The sequence below is a fragment of the Dipodomys ordii genome, unplaced genomic scaffold, assembly GCF_000151885.1.
Source record: "Dipodomys ordii isolate 6190 unplaced genomic scaffold, Dord_2.0 Scaffold12, whole genome shotgun sequence".
NCBI lineage: Eukaryota > Metazoa > Chordata > Mammalia > Rodentia > Heteromyidae > Dipodomys > Dipodomys ordii.
In genome coordinates this window covers 29,120,914-29,141,245 of record NW_012267228.1, presented here as the reverse complement: position 1 = coordinate 29,141,245, position 20,332 = coordinate 29,120,914, and the positions used below count along the sequence as shown (strand labels likewise).

Below are 20,332 nucleotides of genomic sequence, written 5' to 3'. Positions count from 1 at the left end.
AATGTTCACTGGCCAAACCCAATGGAAGTAGAGGATGGTAGAACCCAGAAATCCAGGCCAAAGATCAACTTCCCAAGGCACAGAGCTGGGCAAGATGGTGCTGGAGAGCAACCAGCTCAGAGCATAGGAATTTAATAAACAGCCATGGAACAAACACAAGGCAGTCTTCCTAAAATACTACTTCAGTGGAAAGCTAGAAATAGAATCCAAATGACTGTTTATCTCAGGAACTCTAATAAAAGGCAAGGGGCATAAAACCCAAATCAAACACAGAAGAGACGTGAAGATTTGCATCTTCAATGTCTCTCAAAACTTCCTGTGTTAAAAGTTGGGCTCCAGCCTGTGGTACTATGGATAGGTGTTGAAACTGAAGAGGCGGAGCCAATGGGAGGAAGTCATGTCACTGGAACTCTGGCACCTTTCTTCCAAGTCCTTCCCATATCTTGCTCACCCCAGACTCCTCCCTGGTTACCATCTTGTCTCTACCACTCAATTCGACTCAACACAGGCCCTTAAGCAGCAGAGTCAATTGACCTTGATTCAAAATCAGCCTTTCCTCCTTAAAGATATTCATCATAAACGTCCAGCAATGGAAAGCTAACTTATACGAAGAAATTCCTAGAGGAGTTCGGGTAAGAAAGTAGCTTCAAAATGTCTCATTGACTGCAAAGGAAGGGTTCTATCTACTGTTGACACTTTGGTCAAGTTAAAATGCTCACATCTACTATGACCTGAATACTTGTATCCCCTCAGAATTTATAGATTGTATCTTTATCCCCAGTGCAATAGAATTGGTTAAACGGGCTCTTTAGGAGATGATTAGGTTGGTAAGTTGAGTCCTCATGAAATCAGACCAGTGTCCTTATTTAAAAAACAAACAAACAAACATTGGGGCTGGGAAGGTGGCTCAGAGGTAGAGTGCATGCCTTCCATGCCAGAGGCCCTGGGTTCGATTCCTCAGCACCACATAAGCAAAAAGAAAAAAAGCCGGAAGTGGTGCTCTGGCTCAAGTGGTAGAGCGCTAGCCTTGAGCTGAAGAGCTGAGGGACAGCGCCCAGGCCCAGAGTTCAGGCCCCATGACCGGACCCAAAACAAACAAACAAATGTCCTTTTATCCCTGGAGATGGCAGTCAGGGGCATGTGTATGAAGAATGGGTCTTCAGTGGCTATCTTATATTGAATCTCTGGAGCCTTCAGAACAATGAGAAATGCAGGTATGTTGTTTATAAGCTACCTGGCTGATGGCACTTTTGATGGAACAGCACAAACAAAGGTAACATGCATCGTGGGACATATGTGTCCCCGAATTTTCTATGTAATTATCCATTTATCCAGGTGGCATTCCTAGGTGTGCTAGTCTCCTACAATTACAGTGAACCAGAGGAGGAGGCTTCTCTCTAAAAGTCCTGTGGTTTGTTTTCCTTGCTTGTAGACTCCATGTTCAAGTGAGCTAGGAAGTGATTTGATACAAAGCCAAAAGGACAGACACCATAGGCAACAGTGCCTTACAAAGAGTAGTGGCAGGGGGAAGAGGCAAATTTAAAACCACTTTTATATCTAAAGTTACAGGAAGGGATTCTTTTCAGTAGCATTGCCGCTGGGAACTAAAATGTGTCATGTCTGTGAGCAGAAAGGAAATACAGGTAACAGATGAAGCCCTCAATAAATTATTAAGTCTTAGGTGACAGGGATTTCTATAGCTCAACTTCTCTCTGGAAAAATAGGGTAAAAAGCCTCAGGCTAGTTAGGATCACAGTTCAAATCCAGTCCAAGCAGAAAGATGGTGAAACTCTTATGCCCATTAAACTACCAAAAAAAAAAAAAAGCCAGATGCTGAGCTGTGGCTCAAGTAGTGGAGCTCTAGCCTTGAGCAAAAGAATCTCAGGAACAGACCTAGGCCCTAAGGTGAAGACTCAAGACTGGCACCAAAAACTGGAGAAAAACACAGCCTATGGAAGGCCCAGAATTTGGAGTTTGCCGTTATGTGTGTGGAGTTATCCTCCCTCTCAAAGTAGTTGGGTTTGGAAAGAAAGAAATAGGAAAAGATTGGTGAGCACAGAGGCTGTGTTTTCATGATCAGGTAGGTGAAAAAATAATGCTTCTCCTCCTTAGCTCTCATTAGAGGCCCACAGAATTCGGCCTTCAGAAAAAAAAGAGAGCAAGCAGCCTCTGACATGTCAAGGTACAGGCCATCAATTCCAACAGCCTGCAAAGCTGGCTTCCCACCAATGGTCTGTCTTGAAGAAAGGAACTACAGTATGGCTGGCTTTGACTTGGGAAGGAAAAGAAGACAATCTTTTTTTTTTCTTTCTTTTTCTTTCTTTTCTGCCATAGCTGTGAGGTGCTGACCTCCCTGCTGGAATGAAAAGATAAGAAAAAAATGTTTTAATCTGTATGTTAATTATTGAAATTAGAACTGCAAACAAATATTTTGGGAAACTTCAAGTTGCTTCCAAACGTGGCACTTTCCATTTTCAACCCAAAGTGTAATTGTGTATTCAAAGGCTCAGATCTTTCCTGAAGATTCATGCATTATTTATGTGGCACTTCCCTGGGACACCAAGGATGTCACGCTCTGCATCCTGCTGAAATGGGGAAATAATTTCAGACAGAGTTTGACTTGAAAAGTACCAAAACTTAAAAAAAAAAAAAAGAGGAAAGCAATGGTGCAGCCGGGAATACACATTTTGCAATGCAGAAACTTTCAACTAAATTAGATGACTCTTCTTTTTTGAGTTAAAAATTAGGAGACTAAATGAATGTTGAAATAGTATGTAAACACCGCCAGGAATACATTCTTGTGAAAGAGATTTGTACTGAAGGCTTGATACAATTTTTCTGGAAGTGTCAGATACTAATGCTTTACGTTCTGCGTGATATAATCTTTGTCATAAATGCTCCATTCTGCCATCATGTCCCCAAAACAACCATATGTGGTACTGTATTCCAATTGAACTTTTATTGGCAAAGACATGTGGTTAAAGGCTTTGGGTCTCCAAGCTATAGTTTGTCAACCTTCACATAACCTATACATTTACAGATTAGCATATTCTTTTACTAAACAAGTGAAATATCTAGAAGTACAAAAATATAGCCTACTTTTTCTAAGTTGATTTTTTTCCAGTTAAAATCTCCTGACCTTTTTCATAAGTTGGGTAAAGACAGATGTTACCACATCAGTATCAATTTTAAAGGGAGTCATCTACATCACCAATATGGCAATGCTCGGGGGAACTAAGAACAAACAAAGCTTCCTGACTGTATTAGGTTTAACATTTCCATTGTCAGATTCAATAAAATCTCATTAATGGTTTTGAAAGCCAAGACTACATATATATATACATATACATATATATATATATATATATATATATAAATTCAAGTTAAAAAAAAACCACATTAATTTCAGCCTGAGGTACCCAAGGCAATACTCATGCAATTCCAGGGACAGCCAGGTGAGAGGAACTCAAACGTCTGTCTGCAGCAAACCCCATCCAGAGTCTTTATGCAGATTCTCATTTAAATCAAATGAAAAAGGGCAGCCACTTAGATTTGCTGTCTGTTCTTGTCCTGATTTCTTTTAGTCACAGACTTATCTTCCAGGGCTTATTTTTATGGCTGATTTATGTCAAAGCTTTGATTAAGGTACCTCCAGATACCTTGCAATGCTTAAAATATCCGGCATGGAGCAGGCAAAGGGAAGTTTAAACCCAATCAGTTCAAGGTCAAAATAAAATACATTAGTTCATCCAGCCAAGCCAATGACCAATAAGGTTGACCACCTCACTAATAGCACAGCTTCCTGTTCTTAGTTATTGTTTTGGGGTAACCAAAGAAGCAGGTTGTTTTCAAAATAAGCTCTTTTTGTTGTCCTGCCGTAGTACAGGTGTTCCAACTGTAGTGGTGCAGTCTGTCATCATAAACTGGAAAATTAAGAGTGATTTTGCTGTGTTCATATGTCAGGGAAAATTTTCTCTTCAGGCATCTCTTGCTGCTCATGAGCCTATATTTATCTAACTGCCTTTTCTCCTATCTCTTAATGTTCTGAACTTGGGTGACTTTTTATAGGACCTTGAAAACTAACACTCGTTCTCTTGTGGAAATTTAGATACATCCAATTAGTTAAAAATATGTCTAGGGAGAACATGGCCAATAAATCATTGATTTGAAGCAGTTGACAATGAAATCAGTGATCAAGCAGAATTGCTTGGGAAACTTTAGCTGGCTGGGAAGTCCAGATGCATATACTTGAAAAATTCTATCCATAGTCATACATATAGGTCCCTTCAGTATACCAGGAATATGCAGTGAATATTCTCATCGACTTTTAATGTTTTGTAATTGTAAAAAATAGTGTACAGAAAGGTTACAGTTATATGAGTAAGGCACTGAGTACATTTCTTATCCAGCATTGTTACCTCCTCCTTTGTTTTCCCCCTTGCATCCTTTCCCTCCCCACCTCCCCCACCCAAGTTGTAAAATTCGTTTTCAACATAGTTTATTGTACATCTCATTGTTACAATGGGTCAACCTATATCCTTATTTCAACATTTTGTTATTTCCCTTCACCTCCCCAAATTAGAAAAAAATGTATATACAAGATACAGGGTGCCGGAATCAAATACATTGAAAACAGGGGGGAAAAACAAGGAATAAACATACAAAAGAAACAAAAAATATCACATAGTACAGTTTAAATACATTAAAAACAAGCAAGCAAGAAAAAACAAGTTGTGTCCCTATCTTGGGGTTCTTGGAAAAAATTATATTAAGCGAAGTAAGCCAGGCCCAAAGAAACATAGGTCCCATGGTTTCCCTTATTTACAATATCTAGTATAAGTCTAGGACAAGAAGAAAAGGTCAAAAGCTATGAACGTCTGACCATATAAGATGACGTTAAGTGAAATGAATCTCATTGACTCTTTAGATACCATTCTTTCTTCCATTCTATGATACCATTCTTTCTTCCATTCTATGAGCTGTGAATTAGGATTCAGAGACACAATCTCAAAATGGATCAAGGTGATCCTATTCTTCCCCACAGTTAGAGGAGGTCACTGGTCCTATATCAATAAGTGTATAGCATTTCCTAGGTATGTAGGAACAGTAGTAATGACCAGTGAGATATAAAAAGAAGTTCTAGCAGCTATATATATGGAAAAAAAAGAAGTTACACTTCAGGAAAACCATGTAATTTCTTGGAGACAGAATGTCACAATTAAATTTCTAACTCTATAGTTATTCCATGAAGTCATACGAGTTAATTATTTCTTTACAGGATTATAAGTACACTTTATATTTTTCATTTACTTCAAATGTATAGAAAAGAAAGTAAATATGGTGAAAGTAACTCAGCACCAAACTTAATATTAAGAAACCTTAACTCTCTTCTATATTGGTAACCAGTCTTTTAAAAATTGAGAGAGCCTAAGAGTTAAAAATGTAAAAACCTTTAACTCACAGGCAGGCCTAATTTATCAATATACAGGCAACTATATGCAGGGTCAAATGTGTATATACACAGATGTGTTAACTAAAGTACAGTATTTGCACGGGAGTATCCCAATGCTGTAACTCATGTGAACAAGTAACAGTCTAACAAAATGAATACAAGGAAGCTAGCATTTCAGATGGTATTATAGGGAATGAGGTCAGGGGGAGGTGAGTAGAAGATTGGTAGGATAATATATGTAAATATATATAGTAAAATTGAGCGTTAGGGTGCAACTGGGAAAGGTGGGTAAGAATGACAACAGTTATGACCCTGATCAAGATGCATAGTACTTATAAACTGACCTGTTGGATTGAAACTCCTTGTAACTACTCCTTGGGAACTAGTTATAAAGCAAATAAAATAATTCGATAAGTAAACAGAACAGATCATAAGTAAACAAGTACACAAATGGAAATCATTCTAGCAGAAAGCATCATTAATAAAATCCAAGTACTAAAGGCAGGGCATCCCTACCTTTTATGAAGTTCAGGTTAGATAGGAGCCTGAAAATTATACACTGTGGACAACCTTTGATTCTGAAAGCAAGAAAACAATCAAGCAGCAACCAAAAACAAAAACAAAAAAATAACCCGCTGATAGGAGTCAGCATGGAAGGTGAGATTCTTAGATCATCTAATTAAGAAGTACATTTGAGCAAGAAATTTTTTTCATAGCTTTATCTCGCTGTGAGGACGGGATTTCAGCAAAGTGACTCAAGCTAAAGATGAGTAATTAAATTACAAGGAATCAACAGGCCTTGGAGGCCATCTTCTTGACCTCCCGGAAAAGATATTCTTACAAACAGCTGTCTTGCCCAAGTTCCCTCTTGGAAGACCTTGTTCCTGTTTGCCTAGCCCTACATCTGCCACTACAGATTCGAGATTGCTGTGCCAAGATACCAAACGGCCTCAGACACACCTGACTCCTAGTTAAACTGAACTATTAGTTTAATTACAACTGGTCTCTGTTGATTCTGGGATTTCCTGAGTCTAATAAAGGCAGACTCACGCTATTCTCCATGGCACTCCACTCAGTTCATTCTAAAAATCTGACTTTTCCTTCCTTTCTTGACTTTTATTTCACCTCATGTACAAATATGTGAAAATATATGTAAATAGTATGTCTGTACAGGGGTATAGATATTTGAAAATACACATATAAATATTGAGTCTACTGCCTTCAAAATCCCAGAGCCCAGTAGCATAAAATCTTAACAGGAAAGCATATTAGAATTCTTATAAAAGTAAAATAACTCACTGATATTGGATTAAAAACTTCATTAACAAATAAAGGGGTATACTGATAGTTCAATGTCTTTTTTTTTCTGGATTTTATTATATGGCTCAGTCAATTCAATTGTTTGAAGCTAGATAACCAAAATTGTTGACATTCTTTTGAAAAGTAAATGTCAACACTTGATGATATTTGTAACGCATTTCTCTTTTCTTGCTTATTACAGATTTTATTTGTTGAGTGCATGAAAAGATGAATAAATGTCAAAAAGCTCATATTATTTGTCTTCATTCTTCACTTTTTTTTTTTTTTTGCTGGACATGGGGCCTGAACTCTGGGCCTGGGCACTGTCCCTCAGCTCTTTAGCTCAAGGTTAACTCTCTACCACTTGAGGCATAGTGCCACTTCTGGCTTTTTCTGCTGAGGAATCAAACCCATGGCCTCATGCACGTAAGGCTAGCACTCTACCACTGAGCCACCTTCCCGGCCCCTTCATTCTTCACTTTTTATAACAAAATTAGTATGAGTAGTTAACACATGGAATTGTCATCAAATTATATTTAAACCTGTATTTCCCTAAACAAGCCAGTATTTACCAAATCATATTTAGCTCAAGGGTTGGAGAACTGTAATAATGTGAACTAAGACAAACTAAGGAGAAGCTATTGAATCATAGAAGTAAGGTATTCAACAAGGAATCAGCCTCAGAATCTTCCCAATCAACCTCCTTTGTAGCTAGGATGACTGATACAAGTGATTATCCACAGCTATATCTTAACTCTCTTAAGTCCTTCCTTTTCTCATTCTATCTGCATGACTAGAAGGTTGTTTATATGTTATGAGCCTCAGTTTCTCTATTTTTAAATTCTGGATAAGATGCATGCTTTCACGGATTAAGCAGGTTAATGTATATGCATATATTTACATGATGTATATATCACATAATATTTGGCACATGCTGATTGCTTGTTTTAAAATACAAGTAAAATAAGAAATTGTGAGTAATTTTCAAAAGAACTATATAGTTTGATAATTATTAACATTGATAATTGTACAAATTAATGAGATTCACCATGATGTTTGCAGGCATGTATTTTATCATTCACTGATGTTATTATTGCTATATCCCTAAAATTTTCCTTTTGGCTGTGAAGTATGCTTGAAACTATAAACCTATTGATTTCATTTATCCTTTTATTCCCATCACTTTGTTTGACTCAATTTGTTGTATCGTCTTCCTGATAGGCTTAATGTTCAAGTCTGCAAATGTCCTAATAAAATATTCTTTATTATGCCAATAACTCAGAACAGCAGGTTATGTAAATACAAGTGGCAGGTGAAATGAAGCTTTCAGAGTTTGTCGTGCTAATGACCAAAGGGTCAAGAGGACTTGCTCTATTTATTTTTATTAGGTGTATAGAGTTGCTGCTTTTCCAAGTCCTTAATTGTGAGGTTAGGCTATCCAAGCAAGTAGAGCATTTTATATGTACACACACACACACACACACACACACACACACACACACACACGGGGTTCCAGCATCTTTCAGAAATATCATGTATCTTCTCTACAAATTTACAAATAGTTGCAATCAATACATAGTGGAACCTCAAAAAACTCATGCCACTCTACTTCAGTTTAGAAGTTATGATTTATCAGACATCAGTCTGACTGAACTCTTTCTTCTGCAACATCTATGGATGGAAAATAACTTAACATGATCACTTATATTTGTGTGTGTGTGTGTGTGTGTGTGTGTGTGTGTGTGTGTGTGTGAACATGCTCATCCTGAGACTTGAACTCAGGGCCTTGTGGCTGTCTTTGAGCTCTTTTGCTCAAGGCTAATACAGTTGAGCCACAGTCCCACTTCTTTTTGTTTTGTTTGGTGATTAAGGAGATATATCTCACAGAGTTTCTTGCCTGATCTGGCTTCAAACATTGGTCTCCAGATCTCAGCCTCTGAGTAGCTAGGATCTTAGGAATGAGCCTGGTTGGTCATTCACAGGAGTATGTTACTTCATGGGCTCAGGGGAGGGTTACACTATGAAAATCACCAGCATTGTTGTCAATTTATTAAAGCAAACTTGCAGGTCTTCAACAACACTGGTAATGTGCATTCCTCAATATAACAGAACGAAATTTTAAAATGACTCAGCATGTCTTCCCTGAGAACTTGCTTTGCGTTGGTGGAAAGAGAGAAACCCTGCTAGGTAAACTGTAATAAGACGAAAGATTTTAAGCTTTCATTTAAAGAACAAATTTTACTTCTCTAAAATTATTTTGCATGATACCTGGAATCCAAGCATCAAATAATGGACCACTTCCTTCATTCCAAATTTCTCTCTACTACATCAAGACAACCTGAAAATTAATTGCAAATAGAAATATTTAATTCTCAGCTTATAAAGAATCTATTCTTTTTTCAGCAGACAGATGCGCTAACAGGACAAAGGATACTCACTAGACTCCATCATTGATGTTCAAGTTGTTAAACTATAGCCGAGTAAAAGCAGGCCATGTCATCACTTAAAATTGCAAATAGAATATTGTCATAGACTTTCAAATGGATGTGTTCATAACACTGGAGCAGTGATCAGTATTCACACTGGTAATTTTAAAAATAGGAAAATGGAGCAACACTATTTTATTTACATTTTACTGCTATGATATTAAAAGAAAAGCAATGTTTAAATTTACGGGAGCATCACTGTGTATCTCCAGCCATGGTCCTGAATCTTGAGTTTGTATCAATTTTAACTGGAGCAAGACTCCTTAAACTGCAAACTGCTGGGTTCAAGGTTCTGAGTTTCTCACATGGTGAATTAGATGTATCTGATGTCTCCCTTATAACAATTCTAGGTGGTGCTTCTGCTTTACCTAGTCCTGGTGAACGGATAGATTAGTTAAGACCCAGGGCCTTTGGACAGTATCTTGGCCTAGAGCAAACCAAAACCAAATGCAAAAGAGGTATTATCTTAAAACACCTTGTCCCTTTGCCCCTCCCTGAGCCCTTCTATCTTCGAGAAACTTCCCATGACCTTGGGGGAGAAGGTTTGCAGAAGAAACCAGATAAGGAATTGACAACCAATCAGAGTATTGTGAAACCCAACCAATAAAGTTGAGTAATTATTTTAGAGGCAACCAATCAGAGCATAGCCCAGGGTATAAAACCTTTAGATTCTGCCAGCAAGGGAGATAGAGACCTTTTGAAGATATGCATGGACAGCCAGCCACAGCAGCAGCCAGCAGGGAAGCTGCAACACTAGCTGGCAGGCACTGCCTGCCACTGAACTGCGACCCCATGCAGATGTTGTTTACTGCAGGCCATAACCTTAGCAGAGACATCTCCTCTGGCCCAGGAGCCAAAAGGGCTATATGAACTCTGCCCACCAGGAAACCCATATTGCCAGTACCATTCTTAAATCGACTTCCTCATTTTTCTTTGGCAAAAGCAAAAGCTATATGTTCTGTTTTGCTTTGTGCCCGCCCCTCTCCCCATTATAACAAATGCAGAATTTACCACTGTGCCTTTATAATCATGTCCTTTAAATCAATCATTAGAATCATGTAGATATTGAATAAAATATGACTTCCAGGTCCTTGTATCCTTAGACGTAAGGTAAGGGGCAGGGATTCCACATCAACGTTGCTCAAACTTTGCTGCCTGTTAGGATCAGTTGGGAGCCTCTAAAGATCCCAAAGCCCAAACTGTGAATCAATTGTCTTCTTCTGTTGGCACTGCTATCACAGAGCATCTGAGATTGAATATGTTAAAGAGAACAGAAATTTATTTCTCATAGACTTAGATGTTTGGAAGGCCAAGATCAAGGTGTTATAGAGTACCCGGATGTATCCTTAAATGGTACAGTCCTGAGTGTCGGAAGAGCAGAACGAACGGGGAGCCCAGTGCAGCCATTGGCCATTCAGGAAAGTGAGCTCTGGCCCCACCTCTCAGCAGATGACTTTGGGGGCATCTAGAAGACACCAGCATCAGTGAATTGGCAGCCTCTAGCGGTGACTGTTGAGTCTTACTAGACCTTCAGGTGATTGCTTTGTCAGCCCATGTTCAGAATTAATCCATGAGCTAGGCAGCTGCTGTTTTCGCAATCTGTATTTCCACATAGCCTTTCTTGCTCATTGCATGTGAACATCACAATAATCATAAAAGCTTTCTATATCTCTCAAAATGTTTCATCTCTTTGCTTTTACCACTTGAACCAAATTGCCATTTCTTTTTGCGTTGGTAAGTTATTTTTGTTTTTGTTTTACAGTTTTTTGATTTACACTTTCTACCATAGCTGGAATAAGGTGTATGCCACTATGCCTGGTTTATTTGTTGAGAAGGGAGTCTGACTTCCTGAGTAGCTGGAGCTACTTATAAACATGATCTACTGTGCCAAAACTTTAAGATTCCATTTGGATCACATCTAAGAGTAATGTGTATTGACTCTACTTAAATTTCTAGCCCTAAAGTGTTTACAAAAATTCCACTTGAGTTACACCCAATTTAATGTCCACATTTACATTGTTTGAAAGTTTATTGGCTTATTTTAATGCCTTTTAGTCTTTCACCTAGTGTTGAAAGTTAATGTTTTAGTCCAAAATTAAAAGACTTAAAACGTAGGGCAAAGGCACTCAATAGATATTTCTGAAATAACAATGATATTCTAGATATATTCTTACTAATACATTCACTACATGTGATTTCTGAATACTTAAAATGTGGCTAGATCCGTTTACCAACCAAACTTTAAATTATGTTTAGATACCAGCAAATCATGTTCACTGCAGCATTGTTTACCATATCCAAGATATGGAATCAACCCAGATACATCTCAGTGAATAAAGAAAATGTGGAATCCTTTGCTTCCATCAGAACGAATGACATTGCACCGTTTGTAAGGAAATAGAATGCTTTAGAAAAAAATTATATTGTGAAGTAAGCCAGACCCAAAGTAACATAGGTTGCTTGGTTTCCCCTCATTTGTTATTACTACAATGTGCCTATAAATCTACACGTAAACACACTGGATTGTAAAAGACAAAAAATTACACATGGACAGGATAAATTATACAGGACTCTAAACATTCACACAGTGAGACCAAAGAAGGATATTTAGAAGGGCTTAATAACTATATGCATGGCATCATAGAAAATGATGTTTATTGAAATGAACTCCAAGAAATGGAAACAAGAGGGTTTTTTGTTATTTTGATTTCTTCTTGTTTATCTGTTGTCTCCTTTGTTGCTGTTTTGGTTTCTATACCTTTTGTCTTGTATGTAAGTTTATCAATCTTGGGAGGGTAAGGGGCAGCACAGAAAAGGTGAACAAATAAAGGGTGAACAAATGCAGTAGTGATACTCCCTAGACACTATGATGAAAATGAACTATACAGCTTGTGAAGGGGGCAGTGGAAGGGTGGGAAAAACTGGGAGAAAACTTAGGAAGAGGTGAAACTATTCAAAAAGAAATGTACTTATTACCTGACTTATGTAAGTGTAAACCCTCTGTATATCACCTTTACAATAACAGTATAAAGTATGTTTAATTGTAATTTAAATTTAAACAGTGATTAATGACCATCACATTGGACAGTGCAGCTGCAAATGATAAGCTAAATGTGGCACAATACTGGCTTATATAATACTATTAATGTTTATTAGCATATGGTGACTTCTAATGCATTATGTTCTTTGTTAAAATATTATATACGTTTTCCCTTTGCTTTGCATAATTTTGGAAATTTATTTTTCTGTAGTGCTTCTGTTTGCTTTTGGACCATGGCATCTCTTGCAAGATAAAAATTCTTTGAGTTAGGCACTCACTGGTGATTCAAACCTGAACCTGTAATAGCTACTTGTGAGACTGAAATTGTAGGATCTTGGTTTGAGGCCAGTTCAGGCAGAAACATTTGCCAGACCCCTTCAAACCCCTAACTGGGTAAAGTGATATGTGCTTATCAACCTAAGCCATGTGGGAGGCTGAGAATGAGAAGATCTCACTTATAGGCCAGTCGGGGCAGAAAAGTCTGTGAAACCCCATCTCAGTGAAAGGACTCTGGCATAGTGGCTAATGTCTGTTATACTAACTATGGCAGAAAGCAATACAGATGTGTGCCCATGCAGAAAATAATATCTATCTCAAAAATATCCAACACAAATTTGTGTTGAGGGTGTGATTCAGCTGATAGAGGGCTTACTTATTATTAAGTGTGAGACTTTGAGTTCAAAGCAGTACCACTGAACAACAAAAATTCAGAAGGTTCTTTGGCTTATACCTATGCAAAGCTACAGCATTCAACATAGCAGAAAGAAGACTGACAGGAGTGGAATTTTAACAGTGTTCTCACTAGGTATCTGTATTCCATGGACTCACACTCATTTTCTTATTTATTGACTTCATGGTTATTGTTATTGTTGTTGTTGTTGTTGTTACCAGTCTCGGGGCTTGAGCTCAAACTCTGGATGCTGTCCCTGACCTTTTGTGCTCAAGGCTATTACTCCACTAGTTGAGCCACAGCTCCGCTTCCCCTTCTTTTGGTGGTTAATTGGAGATGAGTCTCAAAATTTCCTGCCTGAGCTGGTTTCTGAACTGCAGCCCTCAGATCTCAGCCTCCTGAATAGCTAGGATTACAGACATGAACCACCAGTGCCTGTTTTAAAGTAGCTATACAAAGGGATTTCAATTTAATGTGTTAGTTTATGAATACAATGCGTCTTGATCCATGTTACCTCTTCTAAATTTCTCCCCATCTCTCCCAAACTTATCCATTGCCTCCAGTTACCTATTTCCATTTTTAACATATATACAAGTATTATTATGATTGTATTTGTCTGCCAATTCCTCTCATCATTTTTTTTTTTTGGATCCGGTCATGGGGCCTGAACTCTGGGCCTGGGTGCTGTCCCTCAGCTCTTCAGCTCAAGGCTAGCGCTCTACCATTTGAGCCACAGTGCCACTTCCAGCTTTTTTCTTTTTGCTTATGTGGTGCTGAGGAATTGAACCCAGGGCCTCATGCATGCAAGGCAAGCGCTCTACCACTGAGCCACCTTCCCAGCCCTTCATCATTATTTTTAATAGTAGAATTATCTTCAGTGTATATTTTTCAATTTCAGTGTATTAATAATATAGTCATTTATTTCTTCCCTTTCTTCCTTTCTTTTCTTTTCTTTTCTTTTTTTTTTTTTTGTCGGTCATGGGTTTGAACTCTGGGCCTGAGTGCTGTCCCTCAGTTCTTCAACTCAAGGCTAGCATTCTACCCCTTGAACTTTCAGTTTGCTAGTAGTTAACTGGAGATAAGATTCTCACAGACTTTCCTGCCTGGACTGGCTATGAACCACAATCCTCAGATCTCAGCCTCCTGAGTACATAGGATTACAGGTGTGAGCCACTGGAGCCTGGCTTCCATTTCTTTATATTACTAGTAAACTTGCATCTTACTTCCTCCTTTCTTCTTTTTCTCCATCTTTCTGTTTCCTTTTGAATGTACCCATTTTCAGAGATTGTTTCACAACCCTATCAGGAAAAAAAGATCACTTATGTAAATTCTCAAAACACTGCCATTAATCTTAAATCGTTATGGAAAAGTATCATGAAAAGACAAAGCATATTATTTCCCGCATGTAAATCAAATAGAAAGAAAACCCATTTTCTGGCTTGCAAACACGTGACTGGATATATAGCATGTCTTCACTTGCATAGAACAGAGTTCTCTCGATCACAGTAAGGCTTTCCTGACTGCATTCCTATTATGCTGTGGACATGATATCTATCTGTTACAGGGACACTAGAGTCTAATTTTGCCTTCCTGAATTAGACTTTATTTTTGGAGGTGAAACTTTATGCTCTCTCATAGTCTGTAGATTGCTTAAAACAGGGAACATTATAATGCTCTGGCACCAGCTGACAGGAATTATGGAAAAAAGCAAAATTTATTTTGTCTCCATTTCATTCAGAGTTCATTATTTTTTTTCATCTTAAAATGCACATCTTCCCTCCTGCAAAAGTTGTGTGCTGCATAATGCTTCTTTGAGGGACACAGAGCCACATTATACAACCTCATTAACACATAGATTAAGCCAACAGAAAGGGATTACTCCATCCTTCTGTTTACAGACCATCTCTCAGTGCTAACAGGTTGGCATATTTTGACAGGGCTGTGATATGGTGTACACTAATGTAATACTAGAATGACTCAAAATTCTTCTTTAGAAGCAGATGTATTTTACTGCCAACTTCCCTAATGCACAGTTATCAAAATAGGGATTTGAATTATTGTATTTATTCTTCTGTACTATAATCGCTCATACAAATGATCACAAACTTTTTCAACTGTAATAGCCTGTAATACATGATCCCCGACCCTGTGTGAAGACATGTATGTTGAATTTGAAAAATCACCTTATTGTTGACAAGATGGAAGAAACTCATCAGAGAACAGAAGGTCAGCAAAAATCTACTCACTGGACTAAGCATTGTTAAACTATATTCTGGCATAATCATGCATAATTGACTAGCTAAATACTGGCTTGCAAAGAATTCCATGTCCTCAGGAATGTAGCAATCATTGTGGGAATTAACAAAACAGCATGATGTGGCTAGGTTTTACTACTATGTGAGAAGAAAAATAACTATTTTATGTTGTAGAGTAACTTGCTATTATCATGTGCCTTGAGTGAGGATTTGAGTTTTGTTTTGTAAGAAAGAAAATTAAGCCTGAAGTCAATCTAAGATTATATTTAAATAAGCTTCTTGTTGAAATGAAGCTCAATAAGGTAGGTGAGTATCTCTTAAATATAGAATTGCAAATTAGCAATAGAGAAAATTTTTCTTCTACTTAAATGAAGACAGATTAACCTCAAATTGGTAAAAGTTAATAAGGATGACAAAATTCAAGGAGATAGATGTTTTTATATCCTGTTATGGACTTTAAAAAATCCCTCCTCTGTACACATAATATCCATTTCACATAGTGTGTGTGTGTGTGTATATATGTGTGTGTGTGTGTGTGTGTGTGTGTGTGTGTATGTATGTATGTATGTATGTGTTTCATGATTGGAAGAATCTGAAGAGATATATACTATAGGAATTATAACTGCAGAATTAAGGAATACTTAAATTGCTGACGTTGTTTTTGTTCAACAAAAAGTTCACTTTTTTTTTCACCATAACCCAAATGCTATCAAGCTATGGATGAAGCTTTAGGCCCTTTTCATCAGCATTAATTTGAAAGTCTGGGCATTCAGGCCTCCAGTAATTCCTTTATTAAATTTCACATTTACTTTTGATTGACAAATAGCTTTATGTATTTATGAGTATATTGTGAAGTTTCATGTATGTATGCATGATAAAAATATCTCAATGAGCTAATCATTATATCCTCAGACTCACCAAATTATCTATTTTTGTGGTGAGACTGTTTCAAAACTCTTGTAGCCATTTTGAAATGTGATACTGTTAGCTGGTCATCTAAATTAAACTTTGTATCTTCAGATCAACATCTTTCCTTTCCATAACCCCTTCCCCCTCACCTCTCCTACAGCCCTGGGTGTTCGATGCTTACTTTCTACTTTTCTGTGATTGATCTTTTAAAATTCCATATATAAGTGAGACCGTATGTATTGGCATTTCTGTACCTGACTTAGGTTAGTTAGAGTAATGATCCAGTTTCATCCATGTTGTTGCGCATGACGGAATTCCCTTTCATTGTATGAATGGGTTACACTTTCTCTTGCTCCTTCTAAGTGATGTGTAATAGCGGTACACATTTTAGGTCATTGTGCGATCGTGTAGTGTATCTTTGCAGTGTTCAAATGGAGCAATTTAGCATTTCTATCTCCTTAAACATCTAACATCTATTATTTAACGGGGATGGGAATTTTCAAGCACATCCATTTAAACTATTTATAACACTGTTGTGTACAGTAGTTACCCTGTGCTATAGAAGATTAGTGATTCTTCCTCCTGGCTAAATGCATTTGATGTCCAGTATCTGTCCTTTCTCTATTCCTCCAACTCCTCTTCCATCTGCTTCCAATCATCGTTGTGCTCATTAGTCTGGGATCAACTTGTTTAGCCTCCAAGTGTGAAGGAGGAGTATGTGCCAGATTTCTCTTTCTGTTTCTATCTCATGTCACTTAGCAAAATGTGCTACAGCTCCATTTGTTTCCTTTACCAACTTATCCACTGATGAACTCTTCTTAGTTGATTCCCTGTTCTGGATATTATGAATAATGCTGAAATCATGGAAGTACAGATGGATTTCTATACATTGATTCAAATTCCTTTGGAGTCCTAGATGTTTTGGATCATACAATAATTCTGTTTTCAGTTTGGGCACTGAGGCAAAGGGAAAGCCCTCATTCTGGAGTCAACAAATGAAGAATAAAACTCAATTTAAGGTAGGTATACCCTTATACCCAGTGTGGCTATTAAGCGATGGTTGAATAAAAATACCCTTGTTGCTAATTATACACAATGTACATATATATGTCTCAGAACCAGGTGCTAGTGGCTCATGCCTGCAATCCTAGCTACTCAGGAATCTGAGATCTCAGAATCATGGTTCAAAGCCAGTATTGGGCAATAGAGGCTTTCAGACTTTTATCTCTAATAGCCATGAGTAGAATATGAGGCTCAAATCAAAGAGTGCCAGCCTTGAGTGAAGGAACAAAGGGACAGCACCCAGGCCCTGAGTTCAAGTCCCACTACTAGCACAAGGAAAATACATGATTTGGGTAAGAAACAGCAATATTGTATCTTGTTTCTAACTTTAGGAGTTCTTTTGCTTTTATAATATATATTTTTGTTGTAAAGATACTGTACAGGGGGTTACAGTTACATGAGTAAGGTAATGAGTACATTTCCTATCAAGCATTGTTACCCCATTCTTTGCTTTTCCCCTACCATCCCTTCCCTCCTCACCTCTCCAGCTCCTCCCTCTCCCTCAAAGTTGTAAAGTTCATTTCAACATAGTGTCTTGTACATCTCATTGCTTCAATGGGTCAACCTATATAATTAATTCAGCATTTTGTTATTTCCCTTCCCCTCCTCAAATTATATATATATATATATATATATATATATATATATATATATATACACACACACACACACATATATACACACACACACACAAGATGACAAGATGCAGGGTGCAGGAATCAAATACAGTGTAAACAGGGGTTATACCATGGATGAAGAACATAAAAGAGAAACAAAAAAATCCCATAGTACATTATAAGTACATTAAAAACAGCAGCAACAAAGATAAAAACGTCTGTTCTTGGGGTTCATTTTACTTTTTCCTTCTTTTCTTCTTTTTTTTTTTTTAGGTCCAAGACTGGGACTCAAACTCAGCACTTGCTGCTTTCACTCATTGACTAGCCATCTACCAGCTGAGTTATGCCTCCAAAGACTAACTTTAGGAATTCTGATATCTGTATAATATTTATAGTCACTAGTGTCTTTACTAGTAGGGTAATGGCTACACACATGAACTTCTCAAACATTCTGTCGCTATTGACAAACTTGGCTATACTCAGAATCACACATGTCCAAGCATGCATTATTCACTTAACTGAATGATTTTAGCAGTTAGCATTTTCCAGGACAACACTACTTCTTTAATACTGTTGATGTGTATGCCTTCTTTTGCAACCTACAATTAGAAACTGATTGGGTACCACATCCACTACTGCCATCCTTTTTCTGAACAATATCTGTGCCTGCTAATAGGTTTTCTTTTATTCTGATTGTTCTGTCTCCAAAGAGTGGACAGAAAAATATTACTTAATACATAAAACAGCTTGACAAGTCTTTGAGGAACTCTAACAAGCCCATTCCCACAGTGAGCATAACCATTGCTTGCAGGACCTATGCTAATCTGCCTGAAACTCCTTCCCACTTCTGAGACTTCATCCTCAGTACAAACTCTGCTGCTGATGGACTTTAACAATACTGGGCCATGTCTAGTGTTTAAACCAATGGTGGACTCTTGTGCCAGGTCCTTTGCCCACACTTGTCATGTTAAATTTAGAAGGCTAACAATTTCATCTTCTTCAGAGGTCTTTTCCAATATTCTTTTTATGGTTTAAATACAAAATGTCCCACACAGACATATGTGTTGAACATTTGGTCCCCAAATGTTGGTGCTATTTTGGGGAAATTCGGGAAACTTGAAGGTAGTGTGGTTTAGGTAAAGAAACTAGGTCATTGTGGCTGTGTCCTAGAGGGGTTTTGGAACCTCATCCCTGACCCACTTCCTGACTAAGTCGAAGTGAACAGCTACTGCTGTACTCGGCTGCCACCAGAGTATCACCTTGCTACAGATGTAGAAAGCCAGAGACAACTGACTATGACTTAATCCCTTAGAAACTATACGCCCAAATATGTCCTTCCTCTTTTAATGTTCTCTCTCTCTCTCTCTCTCTCTCTCTGTGTGTGTGTGTGTGTGTGTGTGTGTGTGTGTGTGTGTGTAGACCAGTATTGAATCTTTAACTCAGGGCCTGGCACTATACTTTGTTGCTCATGGCTGGTGCACTACCACTACCACATCCCCGCTTCTGGCTTTTTGCTTGGTAAATGAGGGGTCCCTCTGATTTTCTGTTTGGGCTAGATCCAAATCAGATCATAGCCTTCTGAGTAGCTAGGATATAAGCATGAGCCAATGGTGTAAGGCTTCTAAAGATATTCTACTCACATGCTTGTCAGAGCAATATGAGAATGACTAGCACAGAAAAGAGCTACACTGTTAAGGCTCTTTAATCATTACACCTTCACTGAGAGGGTTTTAAGCAAGAAGATAGTATCTAGCTAGTCATCCACAAGAAATGAGTGAGAGCTTTCAGTGCCCCAACCTAGTCTTAAGTTCTACCCCATCCTGGTGTAACACCCCAATGACATTGCCACTCTGGTAGTTCTGTGATCCCTAGCCTGTGGCAATTTGTACCATTTCTGTATGGAGTCTGTACGAAGATCAGGCAAAGACCTTAATAGTGTAAGTAAGTTAGTGGCTTACACTGCATAGCCTTACCATCTTGGTTCTGAACATACGTTGAAAGGTGATCTCCTCCTCTCTCCCGTTCTCTTAGCTCCTATTCCAGGACAGCTCAAGAATTATGTACATCCGATTTACATACCTATGAAGAGATTATACTAAAGACCCAGAAAAACTGTGTCCAGGGCACTTGAGTGCTCCCTGGGTTGCCAAGTTGACAGTGTACTTTCATTAATGCTGTTAATAAAACTTGCTATGGGGTATGGACCTGCCTCTGCGCATCCACCCCTCACCAAGAATCCACCAAGTCCTGGAGCCCTGCCTATCCCTAGTGATAACTTTCAGAACTTGCTTAACTTTTCAATTACAGCAACATGGCCTTCTCTTTGAATCTACTGCTGTACCTTAGAATTAGACCCGATCATTAATGTTATAAATATGTACACATACACATGATAAATGCAGAATAGAAATGCACTCACATTGAGGTATCATTCAATATGTATGGAGATAACTACTTTTCACAATGCAGGCTTGCATGCTTATTTTAATTTGAGCATATTTATAGTTGTTATTTTCCATATTTTATGTTGTATAGAGCTGCA

At 37.9% G+C, this 20,332-nt stretch overlaps 1 protein-coding gene across 1 annotated transcript in view; it reads right to left on the bottom strand.

Annotated features, from left to right (window-relative positions):
• Znf385d (zinc finger protein 385D) overlaps positions 1 to 20,332 on the bottom strand; it is a 680,575-nt gene that overhangs the window by 430,144 nt on the left and 230,099 nt on the right.